The following is a 24,626-nucleotide window of genomic DNA, read 5'->3' as shown; positions in this document are numbered from 1 at the left end:
AGGATGATATTATTTTTTATTTTCCTTAATGAAAACATATCTCTGTATGTTGTACCATCTTTTACTGAAAACACATGTCAATTCTTTCCATATTAATTAGAATTCTTAACCCTTAGAAATTTTAATTTTAGTGTCAATCAAATTTGTAAATCTTCAGCATTCTTTAGATTGTTAAATCTGTGAATAGATTTCATAATGTCTAGAAATATAAGCTCTTCACTGAAAAATATATTTTATAATTTTTATCTTTTAACTTAATTTAGTAAAACTCTAAAGTTTTAAGTTATCAAGTTTTTGGAAAACAGTTTTTAAAGACACATATCATAAAACAATTATTGCTGAAAAGTTTCACTAAAAACCTTTAATTTTATTTATATATACTTAATTTATTAGTTCTCAATAATTATATTTAGATTAATCACGAAAATCTTATGAAGTATTAGACAAAATCAATTATTATTTCAAGATATTTTTCTGTTGACAAACCCTGTAAGCAGAGAACATTAATTTATTTTTTCTAACCCATATAAAATAAAAATATCATATTAAATGTTAAAAAATTTAAACACATGTTTGTTTTAATTAAACCAAACTGAAATCATTTTTAAATTTAAATATTTTCCCAGATTGCATGATCCTGAAAAATATTTGGATTAGTTTCTGTTACATTTCTTAATTTATATAAGCACTTAGTTCCTTTAAGCCAATTAAACTAGCCCTTTTTATAAACCAGTTTTATTAATAGTCCCCTGGCAGTAGACATATATGCACATATATACATATATAGACAGACAGAACCAGAGACCTCATAGTTTTTTTTTCTTTTTTAATTTTGGTCGTGAGTGTGGTATATAAGGCCAAACCCCATTAATTTATAATAGTTGGAATAAGTTAAGTTTATTTATTTAGATGGCTAAGGCTTTAAGATTTTTATTTGTCCTTGATAAACAGTATTTAAGGAGACTAGTGGCAGTCTGCTTAGGCAAGGGAGACTTTTCAGCTGATTGTGTTTTTTAAAGATGCTTTCCCCCTCTTTCCTTTAGTTTGCTTAGTCTCAGACAGCTGTGGGCTGTGTTTACATTTCTGGTTATTAGTAGAAAGACTTGAAAACTACTAAGGCTTAGAATATCCTATTAGACTTCTAACTTGGCAAAAGTTCTGTACATAGACTCTTTGAAATATCTTGTCAGGTTTTAGTTAGAATGAGCAGTAAGGAATTGTAAAGCACCTGCTCAGATTTTGTCTTTTAGAAACTTCTGTTTATCAATTAAAGAATGTATTTTATAGGATTGGAATTAAATGAGTACTTACTTATTGGGAAATGGCCTCCCTTTGCTGTTGGGGCAGCCCACCACCACATGCTGATACACGGGACAATCACCCCTTGAAGGAAAAACCTCTCCCTTGAGAGGTTAAAAAAAACTTGAAGGAAAAACCTCTCCCTTGAGAGGTTAAAAAAACCAAACTTCCAGATTTCAGATTAGGGTGTTTGACCTCTACCAAACAAGGAGGGATTGGGATCCTTGTTTAGATGAGGTCATGAGAATGGAGTTTTCATGATAGAATTTGTGTCCTTATAAAAGAGACTCCATAGAAATACCTGGCTCCTTCTGCCACGTGAGGACACAATGAGAATATGAACATCTATAAACCAGGAGTGTCTTGATCTTGGACTTCTCAGCCTCCAGATTATGAGAAAAAATTTTCTATTATTTGTAAACCACCCAGCCTATGGTATTTTTGTTATAGTAGTCAAAATGGACTAAGACATCAGCCTTATCTCCACACTACTTTCTTCAAACTCCAGCTTTGTTAAACTACCTGGCGGTACCGAAATCACCACACAGGTTCACAGACTGTGCCTTTGCTGTCTCCTGTTGCTTCTTTCCTTGACTGCATTATCCACATAGTGTTGTTTCATTATTGCCGGTACATATGCACTCTAAACAGGGCACTTTTCATTAAATGGGTGAGGCATCTTCTCTTTCAGGATATCAAAACTACAGCAATAACAGCTGTGACAACCACCACCAGAATTGCGACAACATTCGATTGCTTTTCTGTCTTTGGTATTCATCCATCAGTAAACATTTAGGTTGTTTCCACATCATGGCTATTGTGATGTGGAAACATCACAATATAGGGGTGCAAATATCTCTTTAAGATACTGATTTAAATTCTTTTGGATAAATAACCAGAATTAGCATTGTTGAATCCCTTGGTAATTATATTTTAAACATTTTGAGGAATATCCACATTGTTTTCTATAGCAACTGCACCATTTTACATCCTGCCAACAGTGAGTGCACAGGGTCCCAGTTTATCCACACCCTCAGCAGCCCTTATTATCTTTTTATTAATAATAATCATTCTAATAAGTATAAAATGATAGTTCTTTGTGGTTATTATTTGCACTTCCCTGATAATTAGTAATACTGTGCATCTTTTCATACACCTGTTGGCCATTTGTATTCCTTTTCTGGAGAAATAAACTTGATTTAATAATGTGTGCTTACTCATTTTTTACTTAATGTTTGTTTTTCAGTGTGTAGGTTCTCTAATATCAACTGCATTCAGTGCTTTGAAGAATGAGTTTTGCTGCCCCTTTTCAAGTCCCACAGGTCTTTTACTCAGTGGACTAGATCTTTAGACTTGTAGGGTGTATGGGTAAATAAATCCCTGTATACTAGAGTTTATTGTCTTGGCCACTCAGAGGCCAGGTTCTTTAGCTTCTTAACTATAGTTGAATTCTAGAGACAACATTTTCTGAAGTTTGAGATATTACTATGTAGAACCATGACTAGTTTTTGAAATGAAAATATATGAACATTTGGTTGAACAATATAAATATATTTGAAGTTTCGAAGGAATAGGAACATATGAGTTTATGTGTGTATAATTTTTAATGCTCTTATTCTTTAACTAGTTAATGATTCCAAGGAATGAACAGCTAGTACATGTCAGTATGGAGTTTGGAAAGAAATACATTCCATAACTGTGCTCAAATGATTAAACCGTTAAATCCATGGAAATGCATAGGTGAAGTCTTGCTTAAAGATCAACCCCAGTCCTGCAATGGTGGAGGGGCACTGAGAGACAGGGATGGGTTCCTTATCTTTAGGGTAAACTTGAGCCCTGTAATTATGCATGCTTCTCCAGCCCAGATCTTGCTCTGGGTGATCAATAAAAACAAGTCATAGCACTCCAGATCTTTCTATGAGAAAATTCAAGATCCCCTGCTATGTGTCTGCCCTGATCTTTCCCTCTGTGTCCCATTTTGAGCCAGACCTTTTTCTGCCTCTTGTCTTTTTTATGGTTTCTGTCCTGATCTTACCCTTGGGCTGAATAATGGAAATTCAGGAACCTTAGCTGACACTTTGGCTTTCTGTAACACTAATGTCCTTCCTGGAGAGCATGGGAGAGCTCATAAGGGCTATGGGAACTGGAAGAGAGGGACCAATAAAAAGGGAGCCTGGAGCATCTGAACTCCTGTTTTGTTTACTTCTCCATTTTGCCCCATGTATAGGTAAAAACCATCTAGCATAATTTCTTTGTTAGGTGAAAAAAGGATAAAAGGATAAACACATTTAATTTCTATTTTTATATCCCTTTTAACAGAATTTATTGATCATCTAGAATAGTTTGGCAGTGCTGTATTTCATAGCAAAGTGAGGAACAGGTAATATATGTAAAAGATTCTAGTCCGAAGGAAATTGGTAGTTGTTTTTCAGGTCTAAGTAGAGAGGAGGCCTGCAGAAAAATATTAACATTACTGATGCAAATATAAAGATTTGTTTTCATTCTAGGATTTTTCCTTGAGATACTGTTGATAATGAATAAGAGAGACCATAGAGAAGACTATTTGGGAATGTGAGGCTCTCTTGAGTTTTTGCAACAGACAAAAATCACATGTGGAATCATTTAATTTCTGCTTTCCTTTTTCCAGGAAGAAAAAGAAAAAGAAGCAAGTCAATTTCTCTTCAAAATTCTATTTGGCTTTTTCTGGTGGGATCTATGTTCTCTATCTAGTTTGCCAGTTAGACTCTAATGATGCACATTCTAAGGCATGATCTGTGAATACAATTATTTCTGAATTCAAAGTTGTTTCTTCAGAGTATATCCTATAATGGACACACTGGAATAATGTCAAGGATTAAATAAAAGAGGGACTTCAAAGAAAATGAATACAGTTGTAGAGACTCCATTGGAGAAACAATTTCTACATGTCTTCTCACATTCACATCCAACAGATATATTCTAGGGAATCTCAGCTTTCAGAGTAAAGGAAACTGATGGAAAAACAACTGACCAGTTAGCAATAGCTACTGCTTATTTAGTGTACCAGACACTGTAGTAAGCATGTTGTATTTATGATCACATTTAATACTCATAACAGCATCATTTACTGATAATTATTATACACATTGTACAGATGGAGAATTTAGTTCATAAGGCCTGTGAGCTTACTTCTTCTTAAAAAGATTTAGCTAAGAAACACTAATTTTTTCCTTTCTTCTTTCTTTCCTTCCTTCCTTCCCTCCCTCCCTCCCTCCCTCCCTCCCTCCCTCCCTTCCTTCCTTCCTTCCTTCCTTCCTTCCTTCCTTCCTTCCTTCCTTCCTTCCCTCCTTCCTTCCTATCACTCCTCATGCTGTAATGACCATCCTCTTCCATCAGTTATGTGTCTATGATAACTGATCAATCAATAATGACTTCTTTTCTTCTCAGCCTAGAATTTCCCTGAAAGGTAACTCATAGCAGACAGACCAGACTAGTATGTAAGAGTAGGATCCATTACACAAGGGGTATTGTGGTCAGTAAAACATGTGAACACACATTTGCAGAGAAATGCACAGTGCTTCCTTGCAGGCTTATTTGATACCTTCCAGTCATCAAGCATTTTGAATTCACATGGCATTTCTGTATGATGGTTATTCCACTCATTCAATTACCATAAAATTATTCTCCTTTTGCTTTGAGTCTAGATTATTCCTCTTGGCATGTTGCTTTTTTGTTTCTCGTGCATTTCCTAGGTGCTTAGCTCTTGATGGGAATACATGGCAATCCTGAATTAAAAAGTATTTTTGAGTTTATTTTATAGGTGAGCAATGGCGGCAGATGATGAGGATAAAAAGACAAATTAAGATATAGTTTCCATCTTGAAAGAGCTTACATTCAGATGTAGGTGATAAATGTCTACCTATTTATAAAACAACATGGCAATAATAGGTATATAGAGAAAAATTCAGAGGTTAAAATAGGAACTTAATATAGTTGGCAGGTCAGGGAAGACTTCCTGATGGAAAAGATAACCGAAAAAAAATCTCAATTCAGGATAGATAAAATTATCCAGGTGAAAGGAGTGAGAGCAGAAAAATGGCAAGAGGTAGCATAGTTTATCTAGAGAACTGCAAGTTTGGTCTGTTTAAAGTGTAAATTGAGAGCCTTTTTTTTTTTTCCTCCTGCCATGTTGGAGCCTGTGGAGGCCTGCTGAGAACAGGACTTCTAAAATGGAAAATATGTCTGGAAGGCTATGGTCCAAGGCCATTTTTGCTGGCTATAAGCAGGGCTCCAGAACTAGAGGGAATATACGGCTCTTCTTAAAATTGAAGGTGTTTATGCTCTAGATGAGACTGAATTTTATCTAGGCAAGAGATGCGTACGTGTACAAGTAAAAGAATAACACATTTACTCCTGGTGACAAACCGACCAAAATCAAGGTCATCTGGGGAAAGGTAACTTGTGCTCATGTAAACAGTGGCATGGTTCATGCCAAATTCCGAAGCACCCTTCCTGCTAAGGCCATTTAACACAGAATCCTTGAAATGCTGTATCCCTCACAGATTTAAACTTATCGAAAGTAAATAAACTGGATTTGTCCTCCTGTAAAAAAAATAAATAAACTGAAAATTGATAGGTAGGGAGTGTCAGGGGATGAGATCAGTGAATGGAATATCACTGAAAGGACTTTGATTGTGAGGAGACTTTGAAATGTTTAAGGCTGAGACTTAAATGTTCATATGTGCATTTTAATTGAAAATCCAGTGGGTGAAAATAGATAATTTATTCCTACTTCTTTATTGATCAAAGTCAAGGAGAAGTGAGTGGCGCCTGCATGATCACGCTCCTTGTCTTGTCTGGAGGGCTCCTTGTGCATTTCCTCTGTGGGCGAGTGGCAGCTGAACTGTCCCAGCTACTCTTCTTTTGGCATTGACCTTCTGTATTGGTGGATTCTTTATTCTTGATCACATTTGCTTTTGTGATATAAAAATAAGAACTGACCCTTTAGAGTCACAAAGATCAAGGATCATATATCAGTTCTGACATTCACTAACTGATTTTTGTCAAGGGACAATGACATCTCTAAGCCTCAATTTACTGCTCTGGAAGATGGAATGATAACATCCAACTCACAGGGCTGTGGTGAGAAATGATTCTGGAAGAGTTTCTGGCACACGATAGATGCTCAATGAGTGCTAATTCTCTCCCTTCATAAATATCGAATACTTCATTGATCTCTGAACCAAAGAAGTCTTGTTTCCTTTCAATATTTCAAGTGGAGTCAGGCAGGGAGTTAGCCCTTGGGAATGGGCTGTTCAATTAATGCTAGCTCCTAGTATATGTCAGGCCTTGTGCTAGGAACTTTATGTACTCTAAACTAAGTTTGATTTTTATTTACTCTGAATGCAGGTACACAATTTTATAAATGAAGAAGTTGGGTCCATAGAAGTTAGATGCCTTGTCTATGATGATGTGGATGCAAAAGTTCAAGTCCAGGATCTTATCAAAGTTTGTCCTTTTTATTATCCCAAACTCCCTACTAAATTCCAGGCATTTTTTGGGCACTGGATAATTGAAGAGTTGAATAAGACTTAGTATCACTCCCTGAGAAGCTCATAAATTAATGGGAGAATAGGGGCAAATATTTGTAAGGCTCTTGGAAAATAGTGTGAATGTGCAGAGAGAGGTGTGCTATGGGAGCCAAGTGAAGATGTGTTGCCAAAGGGTGGAGTGAGAGTGCATCTGTGGGCTTTTCGTGTCTCTGGAGTTCATCGTCTTAGATGTTAATCATTAGATGGAATCACAAAGCCAGTTTAATAGAAATGCTTCAGTGGCAGAAATATTGGCCACATCTATAAGGACTTCTTTGTGTCCTCTTGGTCTGCAAGTAAAGTCATTGGAAGTCACTTTGTAAGATATGTGCCTCATTGAAAATAACATGTCTCTGCATGGTTTCCATTCACTTGCTTGGTCTCCAAGACAAGTTTTTTTTTTTTTTTTTTTTTTTGAAGAGAGAGGAGCCCATTTCCCTGCCCGTTTAGCTTGCCACTGTGGTTTATTACCGTTGCCAAAGAGAAGTGTGCATACTTGGAGGAGCAGCTCAGGAAAGTTATTAAAGGAGAAGAGGCTGAGCTGAGAATCCCAGTGGAAACATTTACTAGCAGCACATTAACAACCCTTGTTCTTCTGCCTACATTCCTCATGTCCAGCAGGGTCACTATTCCTAGCTCCCAAGCCTCTCTGGCCATTCATGCATATTCCCCATTCTCTTCTTCAGATCATCCCTACTGGCCATTAATTCTGTCTCATTTTATTACTCAAAGTCATTGCTGAAATTTAGCCACTATTTAGGAAGTATTGAGCAGCTTGACAATATGTCATCAACTTTCATTTCATTTATTGACTAGATAGCAAGTGGGGGCAAGTTGATGTTTAGAAAGACACTAGACTCTCTGAATTCTCTGCAGTAAAAATGAAGGCTTCAATTCAATTCACTTTAGTGTAGTTCATGTTCACGAACCTTTTCTGACTACCAAAGGCTGCAAAGATGAATAAGACATGGCTCTTACCTCAAAGAGCTAACAAGTAGTTGTTTTGCACATTTGTGTATGTGTGTGTGATGGAATAAAAAATTACAGGTGCTATGGGGTGTGTTTTATGCTGGAAGTAAGTGTAGTGTGCTGTAGTAGCCCAGAGGAGATACATAGATGCCTCACTGTAGGCTTAGAGCCAGTGGGTAGAGAAGGGTAGATGGACATGGGATTTGCATTTAGGAAAAAGCAATTACTGACTGTGGTATGGAGATGAATTAGGATGTTTGTAGAGATAGGAAAAAAGTAGGTAGTTCAATAACTATAAGATTAAAACCAATAAGCTTGGTAATACATTTAATATGCTTAGTGAGGGAGTGGTGGGTGTCAGAATGACACCAATATTTCTAGCTTGAGCAACAGTGTGGTTAGTGGTACTAATGACTGAGATACAATTCTTGGAATAGATCAGAATTGAGGTGCTGAAGGGAAATAGCAAAAATTAAGTTTTAGGCCTTTTGGGTGTGAGATACTTTGGGAACATCTAAGAGATAGTTATAATTAGAAACTTTTACACAAAGACCTGGAACTCAGAAGAGAGTCTGGGCTGGTTTTATAAATGTAGAGGCATCTTTGTTTTGGTGGCAACTGGAGCTGCGGTCATAGAAGACTGTGCTAATTGAGAAAAGAAGGAATGCTTGGGACTAAGTTTTGAGGAATTTCACCATTTAAGGGCTAGAGTAGAAGGATAAGCCTAAAAAGGAGACAGAGATAGTATGGCTGGAGAGGAAGAAATTAAAGCAATAGTGTGTTAGGTCATGAAAGCCCAAGGAAAAGAGTTTCATAAAAGAGAAAGGGTCAAAGATAGAAAAAAAAATGGCATAGATGACAGAGACTCTGTTCATCTCTCTTATGACCAAATCAAAGTTGTGACAGAAACAAGGAGTAAACAACAAGGAAAACTGCATTGGATCTAGATGAACAAACTCTACAACTAGGGAGAGAAATAAAAAATCACCCTGCACTGGGAGGAAATAGGATGGGGCAAGGACACTAGACTGCCAAGATCCAAGCAGCTGAATGGGACAGAGGCTACCACAGCGGCAGCTGCAGATGCCCCTTAAAGGGGCCCTGTCTGTAAGCAGACTTTTGCCATGATGGACCTGCTCATTTTGAGCATCAGTGCTGAATCTGCTATCATGGGGCACCAGGGACTTACAAGGGGACACTGGGTTTTGGAATGAGGCCTGGAGGCAAGACTGGCTCCATACATAAGTGCTGGCAGTATCTATTATTGTTTGTTGAGCCCTACCCCCTCTCAGTACAGGGACTCAGTGCCGCCGTAGCAGAGAAGTTACCAAACTGGATAACAGAGGTCGCTCCACCCAGAGGATTCCTTGAAACTTTGCCTCCCTGAACTTGCAACTCCACCTAAGCCATATCCAGGTATGGCCTCGGCAAGTCAGGCGCTCCTTGCTGAGCAGTGCCTAGACTCACACTGGTGGCAACTGGCCTTGGTTTCTGGTATGGCCTTTTGAGGCAACTTTGAGCACAGCATCTGTGGATTGCTTGATGAATCTAAACAAGTGGCCCTGAAGGGGCACAGGCTTGGGTTAAATCTGGCCTGCAGCTGAACTCCTATCAAGACTGTGCCACTGAACACCTACTACACAAATCCACACTAATAAGACCAAGAGGCTTCGGAGCTTTGCTTAGTACATAGAAACAGACATCCAAAAAAGTCATCCAAGATGGAAAGACTAAGAGACAGAGACCATATTAGAGAACAGAACAGAGATCCAGGAATAATGGAGTCGAGGAATCCAACAGATGTAGAGTTCAAAACACCGGTTACAAAGATGCTCAATGAACATAGGGGAAGTGTAGATGAATTTGGTGAGACCTTTAACAAAAAGATTTAAAAAAAGACATGAAAATGGAAATGGAAATTATAAAAGGGCACCAGTCAGAAATAAAGAACACCTCTGAGATGAAGAGGATATTAGATGGAATAAACAGAGTGGATAAAGAAGAGGACAGAACCACTGATATAGAGGATGGGTAAGCCAAGTACTCAATCAAAATGGCAAGAAAAAAGAAGCCAAGACTATAATAATAATTTGAGGAGCCTATGGAATACTATTAAATGTAAAAATACCTGTGTCATAGGGCTACTTAAATGAAAACAAAATGTTAAAGAGCTATTTGAAGAAATAAGGATAGAAAACTTCCCTCGCCTCATGAAGGAAATAGACATAAAAACCCAGCAAGCTCAGACAGTCCCAAAAATCAGGAAACCAAGAGGCCTGCACTAAGGTACATCATAATTAAAATGCCAAAGGTTAAATACAAAGAGAGAATCTTCAAAACAGCAAGAGAAAAGCAGATAGTTACCTACAAGGGAACACCCATAAAACTGGCAGCTGATTTCTCAAAAGAAACCATGCAGAACAGAAGGGCTCGGCACAACAGAAGGGCTTGACATGATGAAAACCCGAGATCTACAACCAAGAATATTTTACTCGCAAAGCTATCATTTAGGGTTCGAAGGACAGATAAAGAACTTCCCAGTCAAAAACAAGCTAAAAGAATTTATCAACATCAAGCCAGTATTACAGGAAATGTTAGAGGAACATTTTTAAGAAGAACAAATGTATCAAAATTAGGAATAAAGAAAGGTAATAATTACATTCCTATCAACGATTACTCGAAATGGAAATGAATTAATTGCACCAACCAAAAGATAGACTGACTGAATAGATAAGAAAACAAGACCCCTATATATGATGCCTATGAGAGACTCATTTCAGATTAAAAGACACACACAGACTGAAAGGAAGGGGATGGAAAAAGATATTGACTTAATGGACCTAGAGGGTGTTGCACTAAATAAAATGGGATGGATAAAGACAAATATTGCATAATTTCACATACATGTGGAATCTAAAGAATAGAAGAAACAATAATAACAACAACAAAAGTTGAAATAAACTCATAGGTACAGAGAATATTTTGAGGGCTACTAGATGGGAGGGGAGTTGAGGGGAACTAAAAAAAAGGAAAGGGATTAAGAGGTACAAATGGATAGTTGAAGAATAGACATGGAGATGTAGAATGTAGCATGGGGAAGATGGTTAACAATGTTGTAATAAATATGTAAGGGGTAGGAGGTATTAGATTTAGTGGGGTGATTAATTTGAAAGTTATGTAGATCTCTGATCACTATGCTGTACAACTGAATCTGGTATATTATTGTATGCCAACTATAAGTGGAAAAAAACTCATTGAATTGTACAATTTAAATATCAGCAACTAATTGTCTATTATATTTACATAAAGCCACAAAATAAAAAAAAAGAGAGAAAGAGTTAACATGGTCAAATGCTATTGAGAAGCCAATTAAGATGAAGCCTGGAAAGTGTCCACTAAACATGGCTGCATGGACTTCAGTGGAGATATTTTCAAGAGCTATTTCAATAAAATGATGGCATCAGATTCAGATCAGAGTGAGTTGTGGAGTATGTAGAAAGTGAAGAAATAACAACAATAAGTAAAAACAACTCTTCCTGAAAAGTCAACAATAAATGAGAGGAGGAATATGGCAGTTCTGAAACTGGGCTCTGGTGCTGATGATGGGCAAATACTTAAAAGCAGAGACAGATTAATTGGAGAATGGTTGTGAATAGTGAAAGTAAAAGGGTAAATAATAGTAAAAGATTCTGAAAATAGTAGGTGACAGTGGGATCCAAAGATCAGATGAAGAAATATTTGTACTTTTGTAAGCGTAAAGGAGGATGCATGGGTGCCCTTGCAGGAAGGTCTGTGTGTTCGGTTGTGGGAATTTCTTGTCTGATAGCATCTGCTTTCTCTGTGAAGTAGGATACAAGATCATTTGATAAGAGATAATATGGGTGAATATCAGGGACAGAAGCTTGAGAAGAATAGATAAAATTTGGAAAAAATGACTGTGAAGTGATAAGATGTGATGTGGTAGATTTACTTGGCAGAGTTGTGATCTCACTCGAGGTTGAGAGTCAAGAATGTATAGTGGGTCTGAGATGTCCTGTTAGCTTTCCTTGCTTGAAGAGAGGCACAAAGATGGCACCCAGTTGGTTTTTCCCAGGCTTGAGTTTTATCTGGATGGTGTAAACAAAAGGCAACAGGTAGGCTACAGATCTTAGGGTATATGCAAAATGTTATTAAAATCATGGACCATGGAGTCTAAGTTGAATTAGGAAATAAAGAAAGGAGTGAGCTAATGGCCTGGGAGAATCTAGAGTTTAGGAACTGTCAGAGCAAGAGTAGTTGAAGAAGCAAGGTGGAAGGGGAGGAGATGGTGGCTAAAAGTGCTTGCATTAGTGATTCTAGGAGTAGGACATTTATAGTTAATGGAATTTCTGAAATGTGAGATGAAGGAGAAGAGAAGACTATTGGAAATGAGTAGGTCAAGAGATTCAATCAGAGGCCATCTGTGCAGTTATCATGTGGGGGCTGATAACACCCAGGGTGGCAAAACCCAGAGTAGAAAAAGATGACATGCATGAATGAGTAGAAATGACTGGCAGACTGACAGATAAGAGCAGCTAGCAGGAGAAGGAGGATAGTGCTGTAGTATTTAACCAAGAAAATCTTGTAACAAATGGCTCTCAAACTCCCTTCAGAGGGTATCAGTAAATCATTATAGCTATCCTTGATGAATGTATTCACACATTTGTTTGACATTTACTGACTGTTGAATTTTTAGTGTTGTCGAGCATTCTGTTTGCCAGGCACATTGCTAGAATGTGGTGACAGTTGACAAGACACATTTCCCAGGCATCTAACTGTCCAGTCCAAGACACAGATGAAAAGACAAGGACTTACAATATCTTGCTATTTCTGAAGCAGAACCTTTGCATGATTACACAGAGAAGTGAATAATTAATTCTTATTGGAGAAGGTAAACAGGATATCCCAGAATAGCTGCTTTTTTTTTTGTCCTGGAATTTAGAGAATAATTTTACCATATGGTGAATGGTGGTGGAAAAAAGTAGCTTTTAGGCTGAGGTATCAGCAAGAGGAAAGGCTTACAGGTGTGAGAATATATAGAGAGAACATAATGTTGTTCATCTGCATTGATTCTCTGATAATAAATTTCTCTGAAGATAAAGTCAAAAAAGGAGACTGCATGTGCTGGGGTTAGGGAGGTGTCAAAGAAGGGGCAGTGCCTCCTTGAAAGGTGAAAGATAAACAGGATGAGACCGATATGGTTAAAGAAGAGGATGCCACACTCGATACTACACATAGGGGTCTTAATAGAGTCATCCAAACAGTCATCTATCATCCAGTGGAGAGTTACTTTCCAGGTCCTGTTGCCCTGGATGATGGTATAGGCTTAGTTCATATAAAAGGATTTTCAAATATTTGGTGGCGACCTTCACCTTTGAGGGTTTTTATTTTTTAATATACTATACTTATGTATATCCACACATTAAGTCCTAGGTGTCCCTGACCACCATTGAATCTTCTCATCATATGTGTTATTTTTGTGAATATTTTTTTTCTGACAACTCTGTTCTGAAGTCAAAGCTATTGTGATTGATCTTGACCTTATTCAGATGGAAGATCAAGTAAACTGAACTCTTAGTCTTGATATAACAGATTTCTGGTGCTAAACTGTAAGGTTATTGAAGGCAAGAATCATATGTTCTTGATCTTTTTATTTTTAGTACCGAGGACCATGTAAATTAGGCAATCACACGACTTATGTGCTGCCATCCCCATTCTGCATTTATAGCAGGCATCTCCAATCAATCACTGCCCATTTTCCTGTGGAGCCTAAATAGCCTCAGAACTCTCAACAGAGTGCTCTTGTCAGTCTCTATCAATTAATAGAGCTGATCCCCTTAGTAAAATAAATTACTATCTATATTAGCTCCCTAGTACTGTATAACATATTACCACAAACTGAGTAGCTTTAAACAACAGAAATTTATTTTCTCACAGTTGTGAAGGCCTGGAATCCAATATTAATTAAGGTATTGACAGGGCTGGTTCCTTCTGGAGAATCCATTCCATGCCTTTCTCTTAGCTTCTGGTGACTGCTGACAATCCTTGGCTTTTATTGGTTTGTAGCTACATAACTTTAATATCTGTCTTCGTCTTCATGTGGCCTACACCCTCTGAGTCCTGTGTATGTCAAATTTTCCTCATCTTTCTCTAATATAAGGATACCACTCACTGGGGGTAAGGCCCACCCTAAATCCAGGATGATTTCATCCAGAGATCTTTAATGCTACCAGCAAAACTCTATTTCCAAAGCTTTATTTCAAATTCACAGGTACTTGGGGTTAGGACTTAGGTCTTTCTTTTTGAGGACTACTGCTCCACGATTTCTGTAATCGGCATCGGTCAATACCCAGATTCCAGCACTTGGGTGTCCTTCCTGTTCCTGAGTGCCTTAGTCCTGCACAATTTGCCCAGTGTCCAGTTTCTGTAGTCCTTGGGTCTACATAGGCAAAAACCTGCTCCCAAGCCATGTGCCCAAAGTCCCGTGTCATGCTGCTAATGCTGTCTCGGTGCTGACTCCTGGCTGTTGAAGATTTTCTGTCATGAGACTTCCAGTGATCTGGGATTGCCTCTCTACAAGTGCATGCAGGCTGAAAGGCACTCTGTTGAAGGTTCCAGCAGCTTATTCCCACACATTAGAGACCTCCTAAAGCTCTGCTTCCAGAACCTGTTTGCTGCATTCTGGGGTTCATATTTCCAATCCTGGGTCTTGGTATCTGGCCTCTGCCCCACTCATCAAGTGTTTCTCACTTATGCTTATTTCATATGGCTTGGTTTTGATTCTGGCTATGGCATTTGCAGCCTGAAAGTCTGGCCTAATCCCAGGCCCAACCCTGGATCCTAGAACCCTTCTGACCTGACTGTTGGCTTGGATGTGCATCTGGAACAGGTCTTTATTGTGAGACAGAGTTTATCCCACACCTGATGTATCTTCTCTGCCCAGCCAATCCTGTTTCTATTCTGGGTCCTGGACTCTTCTGGTCCTTCTATTCCAACTCTGGTTAACTCCTGACCCTATCCCAAGAAAAGGCCTCAGGGGAATGAGCACAACCCAGGTCTCACTTTCTGAAGATCTAATCTGATGATTCTTTTCTGCTGGCAGAGTTGATTAGAAATGTGCTCTCTCATGTGTGTGTGTGCGGATACTTACTATATATATGGCCTGGGAGAATTAATTGCCTTCTCTGCCTCAAGTTTCTCATGTGTAAAATAGAAATAATAATCAAACTTTTTTTCTAGAGTTCTGTAGGTTTATGGTTTGGCATGATGCCTTCATGCCTCATTGGGGATCATAAGAGATGACTATAGGTAAGATTATAACTGCACATTTGTAGAGATTCCTTTGAGGACATTGACTTGTATACCACATGGGGTTTTCTCAATGTAGACTCAGAGGAGAAACTTCTATCAGATTGCATCATTGGATCAACTGGGATACACCTGTGAAAATGGTTTGTTTTTATATTAGTCGTATCAGGAAACTTGTGACCCCTCCAGTCATATTAGGAAACTTGTGGCAGCTAGGAAGCTCAGAGCCAAATTTGTGTTTTCCCTTTAGAAAGTGGATGGGGTAGTGTTGTCTATTTCCACGCTAACTCTTTATATTATCTTACTGTTTGCAATGGTTATGTTTGATATTGCAGCCTAAATCACCTTAGCTGCTCCTCCTTACACTTGGTAGTAGACCATAAGCCCCTACTTTGCATAGTGCTACCCACTGCTATGGACTGAATTGTGCCCCATGCCTAATTCATATGTTGAGGTCCTATCCTCCAATGTGGTAGAATTTGGGGATGGAGCTTTGGGAGATAATTTAGGTCAGATGTAGTCATGAGGGTGGGGTTCTTATGATGAGGAACAAGAGTGCTTCTTCTTTGTCTCTCTACCCACATGCACTGAAGAAAGGCTGTGTAGGACAGAGTGGCCATCTGCAATGCAAGGAGAGAGCTCTCACCAGGTGCTGACCATGGTCTTGGATTTTTAGGCTTCAGACTGTGAGGAAACAAATTCCTATTGTTTAAGCCACCTAATCTATGATGTCTTGTTATGGGAGCCTGAGAAAACTAAGACAGCTACTCTTAGCTCAATTAATTATTGGATAAGTGGTAGACATCTGCGACAGGTGTGTCAAATATCAGTTCTTCCTGGGAATCTGAGGTTGAACCAAGAGAGCATCAGCATCTCGCCAGGTGGCTTGAGCCCTAAGTAAATTTTGTGGCTGTTGGATTGGTACCAGTAAAGCCAGTTATCTGAAAACAAACGGAGAAGTAGCTGCACTGAGATAAACAGAGTTGAAGGACAGGTGGCTGATACTTGCTGAGATCCAAGAAGTAGCCTTGCTGGTGGTACTGTCTTTCCTGGGACCCTTTTCCTTTCTTGCTTTTGGGTTCTACAGATTGTATATTACATGTTTTTTTTTATTGCAAAATCCCCCCCTCCCCTTTTTTCTTATAAAGCTATCTAGAATTCACTTCTGTTACTTGTAAGAAACAATTCTCAAGTAAGCTTTTGGTTTTGATGTTTCGACTTTTCAATAGTTATGTTTTGATGCTGCACAATCTTTAGTAACATGCCTCAATATCCTTTGAGGGAACAAGTGGATTTTGAATAACAAAATAATTCGGTTATTTCCTTCTGAAGCTGGGTAGGAGCTTATGAGGTAGGTCATGAAGTCTCTTGGATGTCACAGACAATAAGGGCTTGGGAAAAGACCGGACCATGGAGAGGTTGGTGGTTGACTTGGGGTCCCTTCAGTTGTAGGAGTCTCTCTTCCATCACAAAGGAAAATTATATTGGCCCGATATGACTTGTTTTTTAAAGCATATTATTAACTTTTTCTTATTTTGCTCTCACTTTGCCGGGAATTGCAGTTTGGTGAGTTATTTGTGCTTACTTGAAACACACCGTGAATAGTCTCAATAATGGCTCCAGACAATTGCAGTTGCTGTTATTGAGGATTTATAGAAGCATCTACATTTCTAAACATCCTTTTATGACTTTCCATTTCTATGGCAACCTAGATAGGCTGCTCAGTCCATATGAGTACTTCTTTGAAAAAACCTGATAGAGGAATTTACAGAAGAGATAAATAAGAGGTTGGCTATTTACATGGTTTCATAGAGGATTCACAGATAGCAGGCTCCCCTAGTGCATTTGGTGCATTCCCATTCTCTTTACTGATCATGAACAATGTCTTACACGTAATAGATTCTGAATGAATTTTTGTCAATTGATTGATGAGCCCCTTGGTGGGTAGAGGAATGTAAAGCTAAGGTTATAGTGTGCTACTGCCAATTGAAGATAAATCAGAAAGGAAGAGAAAGCATCCTGAAGATAGCCATAGCGAGTGGGGAGATGAGACTCGGTTTTTAAAACTGATTCACATACAGTTTTTAGGAAGCTACCTGCTGCATAAACCAAGATATACATGAATTTTTCACATCAATGTGCCTGAAGACCCAAGGGATTGGCCCCTTGCCCTGGATCATAGAACTGGGCAAAGGAGGAGGTAGGCACCCACCAGGCCTCAGTGCCAGATCCCAGTGTTTTTGAAAATTGGAGCTACTTTTCATTTTCTAAGGCTCAGATTGCATTTTGCAAACCTGAGACCTTGAATAGCATGGGAAGCAGGGACTGTGCAGATTCTCTTTTCTCTCGGGGGCCTGCTTTCATTAGGATTCTTGGTTGCAAAGAGCGGAGCAAAGAGCCTTTGTCCACTGGACCTGGTTTGAATGAAAAAGGGAATTTATTAAAAGGAAACAGCTACTTCCTGGACTCCAAGGGTAGGAATGCAGCTGGGCCTCAGACAGGGTTGACCTGTAAAAAGCTATGAGAAATGCAGGCCATTCCTGTCTGTATACTTGCTTTGTTCTTTTCTTATACAGTCTGGCTTTATCTGCCTCTGCATGTACATGGGGGCAATCTATAGAGAAGAAGGTCACTGACAGACCACAGACACCTTGACCAGTGTCATCTCCAACCTTTGCGGCAACCCCGAGGGAGTATATCCTGTAGTGACTAATTAGCTCTGAGAGATGTAGTTGAGCCAAGAACTATCAGAAGAGAACCTCATTCATCATCAATTCATCAAACACTTCTTGCATAACTATCTCTGTGATAGGTACTAAGAGATAAAATAAGTAAGAACCAGCCCTAGCCTTATTAGTCCATTGTCTAGTTGGGGAGATAGATAAATAAAAAGATATATACAGATATATAATATAAATTTCCAGTATGGAGAAAATCACAAATTTTGACAGGAAGCGGGGGTGGGGGAGTGGATGATTCAAAGGATAGTGTGTGGCATTTATATATGCGTTTATTTATTCAACAAATATTCACGAGTGCTTCCTTTGGCCAGGAACGGCTTGGGAACAGAGCAGTGTATATGTTAGACAGGGCCTCAGCCTTCAAGGGAGGAAATGGGCAACAGAAATAACCAAGATGACATTGAGGGTGATATAGTGTGAGGTTGTGGAAAAAAAGAACACTGGAAATGAGTAGATCAAAATAAGTGAGTAAAAGTCCATCATGCCATGCTGACAACACCCAGGGTGGTGGCAAACCTGGGGAAGAAACAGTGGCACTATCCATCAGCAAAGGGTGATAGGTAAACAGGGCAACTTCAGAGAGTGATAAAGGCTAGGAAAGTGAAAACGGGATGGTGTGCTAGAGAGTCTAGGGCAGGGCTATTTCAGATAAAGGTCCAAGAGACCCATCATGTAGTACCAGGCCATGTTGAAGAGAAGCAGGAAGAGCATTTCAGGCAGATCAAACAGCAAGTTCAAAGGCCACAAGGCAAAATGAGCTTGATGTGTATGTGAGAAATATCAAAGGGGGAAAGTGGGGTAGGACATGAAGGTCAAAGAGAGGGCAAGACCAATTTGCAAAAGTCTGTGATGAGGACTTGGATTTTATTTTAAGTTCAACTAAAAGGTATGAAAGATTTTTGTCAGCATTGGTCTTATTAGTGTTAGGAAAAGACCACTGTGGCTCCAAAGTGAGGCTAGGTAGTGATGGGCATAGGGAGAAGTGGGCATGGAGGTAGAATCACCAGGACTTGCAAATGGGTTGGATGCAGAAGTGAAAAAAAGAGAGGACTCAAGAATTAATTCTTAAGTTTTTAATCAAGCAACTGGGGAAACCATGAGGCCATTTACTAAGAAGTGAACAACTTAGGGAGAAGAAAACGTTTGTGGAAGGTGTGGTGAGGGGATAAATCGAGAGTTGTCTCATTCTATTTAATGTGAAGTTTCTCTAGGACATCTCAGTGTAGATGTCAGGAAGACAAAGAAGGTAGGAGTATAGTGCTCTAAGCAGGTCTGTCCAATGGAAGTACAACATGAGCCACAAATGAGAGCTGCATAGGTGGTTTTTAAATTCACTAGCAGCCACCTTAAAAAGTAAATGAGAAACGTGAAATTAATTTTAACATATATTTTATTTAATCCAATATATCCAAAATATTATAATTTCAAGATACAATTTATATAAAATTATTAGTGAGATATTTTCCTTTGTTTTTGGTACGAATGTGTCAAAATCTGGTGCATATTTTCCACCTTCGGCACATCTCAATTCAACCTTGCCATATTGCAAGTGCTTGGTGTGGTTTGTGGCTACCACATTAGAAAGTGAATCTCTATAAGAAAGTTGAGAGTTATAGATTGACATCTGGGAGTTATCACAGAGGAGGCAGCTAAGGCATGGACTTACCTAGGGACATGTAGGGAGTGCAGATAGCGAGCCCCAGGGCACTCCAAAATTGACAGCTTGGATAAAGAAGGAAGTTACTGGCAGAGGAGACTGGGAAAGAATGAGCAGACATTTTAGAGAAGAATTTGTAGGATGAAGAGAGAAAGGAGCCTAGACAAAGCAGTTCCAGGACTCTGGAAGGCTTCATGTTTGAGTCCCGAAGTGTGAGCCAGTGGGAAGGGCTCTCTGAGTTTTAGAGACAGCAGGAGCAAAGCAGTGGAGAAGAGGCACATGAAGGGGTCTAGGAGAGTGTGGATTATTCTAGAGAGGCAGGAGAGGAGGTGGAGGAGTGGGTGCTGGATCCCAGGGTTTCTTGTGGCCATGTTGAGGATTCGCAGCTTCATTGTCTGGGTCAGTGGTCTGGGCCACACCATGAGAGCAGTTTCACATACACCATGCTTCCCCTGGTCACTCTGGGGACAGGTGTATTGTGCTGTTCCCTAGGGCTAGTCCCTGCTCTCTCCTACACAAGAACACAGAGTGAGAGAATCATGGTCTCTTAGGATCAGTTGTTCTACTTTATAAATGAAAAATTCACTTCCAAATTTTAATTTCTGTTAATAATGAATAACTTGCAGCACACCTCAGAAGTGGTTGCAACATATTAGTATGTAGGCCATGGGAACTCCAGGATGGCTCTAAGCAGGAAAGAGACTGAACTATATTTGTATTTGAGAGAGACACCTGGCAGCACTCTAAAGGGTAAGCTGCCTGTTGGTTGCAGAGCCCCTGTCCTAGCAGACTCCTCCATTTTCTTAGTTCCCATGCACACTTTTATCTTTCAGTTTCATCTTCTATAATGAACAGATCAAAAGCTGTATCCTGCTCAATGGCTCGGAATACCCATGCGGCTTCCTTTGCAGGCAGATTGTTAAATGACAATGAGTATATCAAACATATGCCTCACAGATCACACAGAGTCGAGGGATGGTATGAATTTAACAAAGCAGGAGTGAGCTCAGCAGCTCTAAGCTCAACTCCTTAATGTCTTCCTAGTCAGCCCCAAAGAAGAGACATACCACAGGCAGTGCCCAGGTGAGATCTGGACATTCTAATAGTTTAGGACCTGGAAGAGGTGCTGGGGAGGCGCTAGGATAAAACTGACTTTGGTTGTGGTCTTCAGGCCTGTTCTTGTCTGCAGAGGTTTGAATCTCACTGCTGTGACCGACTGTATTAGTAGGCTGCAGACTGCTCAGGAGAACCTTAAATGTTGAGGTCAAGGTCATAGACTCCATCTCCATGCCTTTATTCATTTATTTACTCAAGTTGTGAGTATATTGAGGGCTTACTCTATGTCAGGCATTCTTTATACAGTGGTTAAATAGTCTGAGTTCCTGCTCTTATAAAGCATATGCATAGTCTAACAGAGGAGGTAGTTCTTATACAAACACACCAATAGGTACATTATTTTAAATTTTAAGTGCCATGAAAGGAAAGTGCCAGAATCTATTGGAGGGAACCACAGGGTTATCTATGACCATTTAAAGGAAGTGACATTTAGATTAGTTAAGACCTCTTACTATTCCTTGGCCCCAGTGCTCACACCTAGCCTGGATGCCAGCGTGATAGCTAGGGGGTTCTTGCACTTGAATGCAGAAGACTTGGTGAGCCCTGGGGTGGGGTACCTAAGGTCCCAAGCTTTAATTTCTAAGAAATAAGAAAAATCTGTGGTAGAATTACCTCCAGAAGATCACGCAAGGGCTAACTGATGAATGTGTTTTGAAAATCATGTAACATCACATAAATATAAGGTGTCATCATTTGTGAAAACAACATTTTTGTGCCAGCCCCATGCCAGATATTAGGGAATGATTCAGTGGTTTATAAGATGGAACCCATACTCACAAAGCCTCATAATCTAATGGGAGAGCTTGAGCTAGAAATATAAGGTGAGAGCATGTATGTTAAGTGTTTCCCCCCAGTACTGACCACAAGCCTTGAGGAAGAGACAAGTGATGCTCTGGGAATACCAATTAGTTTGTCACTCCCTCTTATTTCAACTTATCAAGTCTCCCTTGGCCCATGAAGAAGTTTGTGCTCCTGGCCTCGCTGACATGACACCAGGGGTTCTTGTCTTCCACTCCTCTGTTCCTCTACGGGGCCAGTACCATTACGCTCTTTATTTCTGCACACGTTGCTGCCTTGTTACCTACTTTAACACTCAAATCTTTTTCCTGTGGTGCTCTGCTTATTCTCCTGTTATCCACTCCTCTCACCCTATATGTTATTTACTCTCTTCTCTGTGATAATTTAATTATTATATGTAGCTCCCTTTATGCATGTAGCAGGTACTACTCTAATATTTCTTCATGTCTGTAAAAAGGACTCTGCAAGTAACTAAACTCTGATCAAACCGGATAGAATTTTAAAAAGAGATTGTGATGGAGTGGTGGTTCTATTTTGGTGGCTCATAAAACTAGGAAATTTAAGAAATGGATCTGGCTTCAGGTGCAGCAAGATCTAAGTATGTGTCATCCAGAAGGTGTCCAAATTTTCCTATCAACAGGCTTTATTCTCAGACAGACTCCCTCTGGGGTGGTGGACATGGCTCCTGGCAGCTCCAGGGTATGCTAATGAGGAGAGGTCACTTCTTTTCTAGAAGTTTCAGCAAAAGTTCTGGACTGACTCAGTCACATGCCTATCCCTGAACCAACTATATAGCCAGTAGTTACACACACTTTGGTTTAGGTGTGGGCCATGGGCCTCACTGGAACTACATGAGCTAGAGGTGTTCAGAGGAAAGTACAGACACTATTATTGGAAGAAGTGATTCTGGACAAGCAAATACCATAAACGTTCACTTTGGTCTCACCTATACCTCCTTACTTAGATCTTTGAGGACAAAAGTCATGTCTTATTGCTCCTTGTATCCTCAGGGCTATCCTGGGGCTGGATTATAACATCAAGTAAATGCTTCACAAACAAAAGTGTTCAGAGGACCAAAAGAAGAGCCTCCTGACTGTGGATCATCAGAGTCCTTTTCATAAAAAATGTGCACTCAGTCCTGCAGCCCTAAGTATCACTATTCCTTGAAAACGATGTGTCATCATATTGGGTTTTGGTTTCCCCACCTCCAAAGTGTGGATTGAAATGCCAGCTGCCCCTAAACTTAATATTAAATTTACAAGTGGCTTTGGACTCGGAGCAAAGGGTGGGAAAATATTATTTTGTTTTTCTGACATACTTCCCTTTTTAAAGGCAATGAGTGAGGATGAGAATTCACATTTAAAATCAATATTTTAAAAGATTTAATGGCAGCATGATAATTGTAAATTTGTGGCTCTCAAATGCACAGATCTGTGCAAATCAGAGAAGATAGAGCAAAAATCAGCAATTTCATGTCTTGCTGAGAAGGAGGGTTCCTAGGGAATTTTAACAAGAACTGAAGTTGCTAGGAGGGGCTCCTTTTCATATTAGTTTTTCTTTTAAGACTCTTGATAACAGATTCAGGGTGCAGCTGTTGAAAAGAGGACTCATTAATTAAAAAGCTGCAGTGACTTCCTTTTGTCTATAGAAATTAACTTAATACTTATTTTTCACTGAGACATTTAAATCCCTTTACAGTCTGCAACCAACTTGCATTTTATGTTCTCTTTACTACAATAATCCATTGTACTTCGTACATTGCTGACCCTTTCCAACATTCATTCATTCCACAAATGATAATGGGCACCTACTCTACCTCAGGCCTTGTTTTAGCCCCAAGGGATATAGTGGTGAATAACATCATATCCTGTCCTCTGTCCATTGCCTGCATGCAATGATGAGAGGAGAAACATGCACAGCAAGACCACAGCATAGGCTCAGACAGCTAGGTTAGAAACTAGATTCGATCATGTGCCAACTGTGTGATTCTGGGGAATAGTTTTCTCCTCTCCAAGCCTCAATTTTCTCTTATATAAAGGGGAAGTAAGCATACCAACTTTAAGGTTTGTTACAGGGATTAATGAGAAGATATATGTAATGAGCTTGACACATAATTGGTCCCAGTTTACCATTAGATTCATTATTACTATTAAAATCCTCTCTGCTCAGAATGTCCTTTTTCCCCAGGCTTGTAGGTTGTTGGTTGGCCTGGAAGCAGAACCACTAAACCCAGCATTGTCCCTGTAATAATCCATTCTCAAAATGCCTCCTCTGGTTGGTGAGGAGCTCTGGCTCTATTAGGCGGGAGGAAGCAAAAGACTTTGCAAAAAGTAAGAGAGATGGTGTGATTAGAATTTGGGTTCCAGTTAGGTAGCCATTATAATAATCACGCAAGAAGTGATGAGAAGGGAAGGAATGATGTAGATGCGACAAATTTAGAAGTGACCTATGTTATGGACAAGGAAAGAGAAATTTTGAACCCAGAAGTGAAGTACTGTAATTGGAAGTAGAGAGGTTAAGAGAGGGCAGTTGTTTTTGATGGAAAAAGGTAGAGTTCAACTTGATCTAAGAATTCTAGAGGGCCCTCTTAGTTATTTCCAACCATCAAGGAATGGGTGGCAAGGCAAGTTATTTCTATCTTCCCTACCTCCTGACCTAGTCAAATGGAGCATTCAGCACCAGAAACTTAAATTCAGAGGTCTATTTACTTGGATGAAGTGGCTAACGAAGAATGTAAGGCACAAATTACTTAGTGCTCCATCACTCTTCTTGGGCATGAGGCAGAATCTTTGCATGGCCCGAGTTCTCCTTCAAGATGAATATGTGGGATGCACAGGTGGGATGGTCATGGTTCATGGTGGACCCAACTTGCTTGCTATGGGAGTCTTAGCTCTGCTTGACTATAAAAAGAGAGAAGCCTGAGTGCTGAGATTTTGAACGAGTTGTGCTCTCACCTTATAACTAGGCTCTGTTTCCTCATGTTTTTACCTACTTTATTTGGCCAGGAGCTAGCCTGCTTCTTCCCTAATCACACTTGGTTGCTTGATTGAGTTATTTACTCAAAGGCTCTGTTCTTACAAACAAGGGCTGAACTCTTATTGAACTTTTATTGGTTCGTCTACTTTATCTTGCTTTGTTAGACATTTTAAT

General features: G+C 39.4%; 1 pseudogene; it reads left to right on the top strand.

The window, feature by feature from the left end:
* Window positions 1-5,516: 5,516 nt before the first annotated feature.
* On the top strand, window positions 5,517-5,846 carry LOC118613852 (annotated as a pseudogene).
* The last annotated feature ends 18,780 nt before the right edge of the window (window positions 5,847-24,626 follow it).

The sequence above is a fragment of the Rousettus aegyptiacus genome, unplaced genomic scaffold (genome assembly GCF_014176215.1).
Source record: "Rousettus aegyptiacus isolate mRouAeg1 unplaced genomic scaffold, mRouAeg1.p scaffold_m13_p_2, whole genome shotgun sequence".
In the NCBI taxonomy this organism is placed as follows: domain Eukaryota; kingdom Metazoa; phylum Chordata; class Mammalia; order Chiroptera; family Pteropodidae; genus Rousettus; species Rousettus aegyptiacus.
Note: the sequence above shows the minus strand (reverse complement) of the source record. Positions and strands in the feature narration are given on the sequence as shown.